We start from the raw sequence: 6,564 nt of genomic DNA on the forward strand, positions 1-6,564 counted from the left end.
TTTTCAGCAGAGTTTGTGTTTGTTTTAAAGACCACCAGTTATTCACATTCACGATGGGTTGTAAACGAAACAATTCAAATAAATATTGTGTTGTTGTGCTTAAATGTGGATTCGCTAACAGTAACTCAACGCGTCAGACAAATTCCAAGAAATTTGTATTTTTTGTTGTCCATGAAATCATTAAATGCCACGTATTTGCCAAGTTTGCTTATTGCTCTAGTTAATAATTTTGTTAGCTATATATTACTCGTGTTTTAATAATATAAGCTATTAAGCACTGAGAAGCTATGCCAATAATGTTGCGTGTTATTACAAAATGGAAAATAACTAACCTTCCCACGCCGTGTCAATCCCATTGGGGACCGTTTGACCATACTTCACTTTGCTGGTCAGTGGGAGTTGGGGGGGGGGGTTCTGATATCACGCGCCATCGATGCCAGAGTCATAATCGGAAATCAAACCCAGATTTCTAAGATCAGATCAGAGTGAGCTCACCGCGATGTCCTATTGGGGTAGATGTGTTATTTTTTAAAGCACCTATTTCTAAGACCATGCTCGTAAACAAATCAATCACACACACTTTCGTTTCTACAGAAAAGTGGCAAACACTTTTGGTCAAGATACCTCATTTATCTTCTTGGTTCTTTCGGTAAAGTCACGTAGAAGGGAAATAATAAAATAATAAAAATAAAACATAATAAAATACAATTCTCACAACGTTTCGGCTACAACGCAAGCAGCCATCCTCAGGTGAAGAACAGGTCTGTCGGAAAGACAGCGTCTGAATGACTTTACCGAAAGAACCAAGAAGATGAATCCCTGCAGTCACGAAAGCTTTAAATCGGAAAAATACCTAATTTACCTTGTGAATGCCATTACATTTCATCCAACAGGCAAGTATTGATGCAAGTTCATGTACAATTGTTAAAATCATACTTGATTTTCAACAAAACCAAATCAATTAGCACATTTGCCCACGGTGGCAACTTGATTTCATTCACTCTGTCGGGTGGTGGAGGGTTAAAAATAATATTAACATTAACATAGGGCATAATATTAACAGTATGCCTACAGAGTGCCTGCGATATCGAGTCAGACTGCTCCAGGGCATGCCCAATGTCTCGGCTCAACCAGACCGCTCGCGTCGGGACCACAATTTCCCAAACTTTACTGGGTCTCCAGTGGCTTACTATTGAGCTCCGTACACAATTTTAAATTGCTGTGTCTAATTCACGAAGCGCTCTCCTATCTCCAAACTGCCTCCTCACTCTTTGACTGAGACATTTGCAGTTCTCACAATCCTGTCAGAAGTGTGAGTTCCTCGCACAACCGTTTCTCCCTGTCGGCCACGCTGTCATCAAACACGCTACGAAGTTCACGCTTGCGAGCTCCTTGGCCATCAGATTTAAAACTAAAAAAACGAAAACGCTTTGTTTTTTATTTAACCAGGTAAGGCCCACTGAGCTACATCGCTCTTTTGGGTCAGAAGCGACCTGGCCATCACGAATGATAGCTCAACGCAGTGGCTTGTCGCGTGGAAATGTATATCAGCCAAATACTGTAAACGCATGTTGATTCTAAATGTGGAGGGAAAGACCGGAAGACCCGAAGATAAATCCACGCGATCACCGGGATAACATGACAACTCAATATACAGCAGCAGGCGTCACGGTCGGGATCGAACCCACGACCTCCTGCACTACCAGGCGAGGTAGCTAACATCTCATAGCCACCGTGATGATGATGAGAGAGAGAGACACACAAACTCCAAATATACAGCAGCAGCAGGCGTCAGGGTCGGGATCGAACCCACGACCTCCTGCACACCAGGCGAGGTAGTTAACATATCCTAGCCACCGTGATGATGATGAGAGAGAGACACACACACACTCCAAATATACAGCAGGCGTCAGGGCCGGGATCGAACCCAGGAACTCTTGCACACCAGGCGAGGTAGTTAACATCTCCTAGCCACCGTGATGATGAGAGAGAGAGAACACACAAACTCCAAATATACAGCAGGCGTCAGGGCCGGGATCGAACCCAGGAACTCCTGCATACCAGGCGAGGTAGTCTACATCTCCTAGCCACCGTGATGATGATGATGATAGTGAGAGAGACACGCAAACTCCAAATATACAGCAGGCGTCAGGGCCGGGATCGAACCCACGACCTCCTGCATACCAGGCGAGGGGGTTAACATCTCACCACGTGACGTTCCTCAGATGTGGCTCCTCTGCTCGCAGAGCTCCGTCTGACGTTCTGAGAAGCTGCCTTTTGTGAATACATTTAAAACGTTCTTATTTCGTAGGATATTATTTTACATTGTGGAGAAATTGGGTAGATGTGTTATTTCAATCTTGATTTGAAGCTTTCGTGACTGCAGGAATCCGTACTCTTTGGTTCTTTCGGTAAAGTCACGTAGGTATAAGATAAAATAAATTATTAATCGAGGCTGTATCATTCACGAGTGTGTTGAGCATTTTGTAGAAGATACCATAAACATGCCTTGTGTTATTTCTCACGTATGTGTTTTTGTCACTTCTTGAAAATGATTTTTTGTTACACTACTGTACAGCACTCTGAAACCTCTATTGGGTCTGTTGTGCTTCATACATTTGTTAACATAACTAAATGATAATGTTGGTGATGAAAGCCGACGTATAAAATTAAGTAGCGATGCATCGATTAAGTGATGCATGTTCATTACGACGAAACTCACAATGCAAGGATAAAATTGTGCGGACTAAAATTAAGTCCTCGCTTAACGCGTGTTCACACAAAGCTTTTTCGCTATAATGCGGTTCTTCCACGAGGGAACACTTTTCGCACGACGCCCGTTATATCACGGAACAAGCGCCGTTATAACGCGGTTTCTGAGCGGCCCACAATTAACTACTTTGTTGAGCTGTGCGGGCGAGCAGTATGATACAGTACGTGGAATGATACAGAGACCCGGCTGCGTACCCTCAGCTATTTGTCCCGCATCTCACCGCGTGTGCGTACATCGTGTCTCGCCAAACTTGATCGTCACATTATTTTATGGTGAAATAGTTTCGTTGATTAACGCATTTTTCGCTTAACGCTGCACTTTTCAGGAATGCATCTACCGCCTTAGAACGAGAACTTTCTGTGCTAATGATTTTTGCGAATTATACGCGAGTGATATTGCTACAGTTAGGCGAATGGAGCAAACAACATCTGTCGCAATAATAAGTAATATTTAAAACAACTTTTTTAAACACGCTTTTATGAAATGTAATAGCAATGGCAGGACTCCAGGAAGTGGCCCCGAAGCTTGCCGTAACGTAAGGTGCCGTGGCCAATCACAGCCAACGTCAGTTGACTGTGGACAATTAGACCCAAGCCAAAACATAACATATAAAAAAGATGGTTTAAAAATATATATATTTTATGACAGAATATGGTATTTTCATCAGTATGACATAAGTATACCAAGTTTGCAGTCGATACCACATTGGGAAGTGGGTTAAAATTGAGTTACAAGATTTGAGGATACAATAACGACAGCAGAAAGTGAATTAAAAAAATCGTGCAAAAGAAAAAAAGAAAAACGCTACGAAACAAAATCTGACCAAACAATTATCAATCCTTAAATCGAAATGCATCGATCACTGCAATTCATTGAATCTTCTCCGAGGGTAACTCGTGCCTATTGTCCCGTTTTCAATGCAAACTCAACTCAGGCAATGGAAGCAATTCAATCAGCTCGTGGCGCCTGTCCTCGGAGGGGAATTATTATACATCGCCGAATCGCGTGATACGGCAGCCACTGGGTGAGGCCTTCATCTCGCAGTGGATTGAGCATGGCTTATGATGGCGGTGAATACACTACAGCATCTTCTTGGTTCTTTCGGTAAAGTCACGTAGAATAGAAATAATAAAATAATAAAAATAAAACATAATAAAATTATTCTCACGACGTTTCGGCCACAGCGCAAGCAGCCGTCCTCAGGTGGAGAACAGGTCTGTCGAGAAGACAGTCTGAATGCTTGCGTTGTGGCCGAAACGTCGTGAGAATTATTTGATTATGTTTTATTTTTATTATTTTATTATTTCCCTTCTACGTGACTTTACCGAAAGAACCAAGAAGATGAATCCCTGCAGTCACGAAAGCTTTAAATCGAAATTTTACACTACAGCAGTTATACCTCTCGCATTCGCGGTATTTTCTGGTGGACAGAATTTGTGGCAATGTATTGTTGATTTTGCCACTCAATTATTTTCCTGGCCAATGTCAATGCTGCTATGCTTGGCCATTGTTCTCAGAAGCAATAAAAGTATACTGATACGAAATCTAAAGATTCTTCTGTACATCCTATTGCCAACATGTCAATTGCAACCAATGTTAACGTGAGCTAAATCATCATATGATCACATTTGGAACGTGTGATATATTGCATTTTGACAATGGACTGAAATAAAATGTCATATCTATCACAGCGGCAGAAAATCAAGCTGATTTGACATATACATGCAAATAGAACTCACCTGTCTGTGTTGGCCGTGTTGCGAGATGATGCAGTGTTGCTGGGTGTGTATGCCTATACGTCACATCGCATCATAACCTAAACAACTGTCGCCAACACTTGTTGAATTTTAGCTTGGCTAGTTTACATAGGAGTATATATATAAACTATGTGCCTGTGTGATCGCGCGTGTGGGTGTGTCACCTCCATAAATAATTGACTGCATTGTAGGATGATATATGTTTTCTAGTAAGCCACCAAATAGTGCCACTATGCATCCAATTATTTAAAAATCATCGGACCGTGGCAGAAACGTGACCCTCCCTGCGCACGGGCTCCAAAGCGATGGTGACGAATGCTGATTCATGCAGCCTCCTATGTCATGTGTGAGTCCCAAACGGACACTCATCCTCAGCAGTAGCCATGATCAATCAACTGCTCGATGAAGGCCCTCCCGAAGTACTTGCCATCTCTCAGCCCTGCGATGCAACAATCTATCTCCCGCACGCAAGCTAATCACGTCGCTCCATCTCCCCAGCGGACGTGCTCTTGGGTGTGTTCGCTACTTTGGCTGCCACTCCTGACTTAGTCTCAATGACTGACCATCAATCCATTTCTGAGCGATGTGTCCTGCCCAGGCACACTTATTTTTCTCTTATCATTGTATCCCGAATTTGTGCATACTACATACCTGTCAACCCATACAGTTTACCGGTATTCTTGTATAAAGGGAAATTGAGTTGTCAGGTCTATACGGTGTTACAGCCGTTTCAATACGGGTAAACATTTGTTGTTGTCTATTTGTTTGTGCATCTCCCTTGTGAGAAACACAAACTTTGTAGGATTAACGGTGAGGTTTATAAGGGCACGGGGTGACCAATAAGGTCTGAGTTGGTCTGTAATAAGGTAGGCACTGATAAGGGGTTGACAGGTATGATACTATCTAAACCATGTGTTCCTCTCTTGGTTTCTGGGTGTAAATCCAAAGCATTACAACAAAACCCAACAACACAGAGAGGTCCTCCAAAATGAGAAAGCACACCTTTGTTAGCATGCTCACCATTGCGAACTTATTTACATTCATTTGGTTATTGATGTAATAACCAAAGATTTGTCATGCCTCCAAATGAGGTGGACACTTGCACAGATTCAGTGGATGAAATACTGCCTCAACTCAGTACTGATTACCAGAATACCAACAGCTGTAATGTTGACATTCGCAATCTCAGAATGCCATTGCCAATTTAGGGATGTGTATGCTAGTGCATTGGGCCAACTTATAAAATATTTCAATTTGCCAGAATTTGTGAATTTCGGGGAATGGAACGGATATGAAGTCAAACAACAATACAACCTTGAGTCGTATTTTTCTGCACATCGTTAACCGGCACTTTGTATTCACTATCGAGGACAAGTTACGTCAAATACACGACGGCCGCCAACATTAGGCGACAACACATTGTTCCGTGGTCAACACGACATTGAATGCCTTTAAATCATTTTTTTTTTACAAAACGAAGACGTCTCTAATAAATATATTCAGAGTTAAGATTGTGAAGTGGACACCGCACACCTATGTTTTGGTCTCATCCTGGCCGCAGGTTGATTTGAGCATTGATATGAGCCAGATGTCCTTCTGCAGAGGACGCTGGTGTTTTGGTCCACTGTGTATCGCTCTCGCTCGCTCGCTCTCTCTCTCCCTCCCAGGGCTGTAAACACGCACCGGGGCTGGCAGCTCACGGTGGTGGCGCCAATCCCAGTGAGCGAGAGCTCGGCTTGGCGCCTGCGCAATTAAACACAGCGGCTTGGGGGCTTCTCTCCCGCTCCAAGGGAACACGGAGTTACGCCTGCACTTGCGACGTCTCTCCCTCTTATATTTCAATTTAAAGCTTTCGTGACCGCAGGGATTCATCTTCTTGGTTCTTTCGGTAAAGTCACGTAAAAGGGAAATAATGAAATAATATAGATAAAACATAATCAAATAATTATCACCACGTTTCGGCCACAACGCAAGCAGCCGTCCTCAGGTGAAGAACAGGTCATTCAGACGCTGTCTTTCCGACAGACGCTGTTC

The 6,564-nt window shown here is 43.0% G+C and overlaps 1 protein-coding gene across 2 annotated transcripts in view; it reads right to left on the reverse strand.

Moving 5' to 3' along the window:
- LOC133343787 (sodium channel protein 1 brain-like) overlaps positions 1-4,618 on the reverse strand; it is a 51,780-nt gene extending 47,162 nt beyond the window's left edge. For both annotated transcript variants that reach the window (XM_061553616.1, XM_061553615.1), the window contains exon 1: positions 4,513-4,618. The gene's annotated coding sequence lies outside the window, so the exon portion shown is untranslated. The remainder of the gene's footprint in view (positions 1-4,512) is intronic.
- Positions 4,619-6,564: the final 1,946 nt, after the last annotated feature.

The sequence above is a fragment of the Lethenteron reissneri genome, chromosome 18 (assembly GCF_015708825.2).
Source record: "Lethenteron reissneri isolate LAM-NWPU_2019-01 chromosome 18, ASM1570882v1, whole genome shotgun sequence".
Taxonomy (NCBI): Eukaryota; Metazoa; Chordata; class Hyperoartia; order Petromyzontiformes; family Petromyzontidae; genus Lethenteron; species Lethenteron reissneri.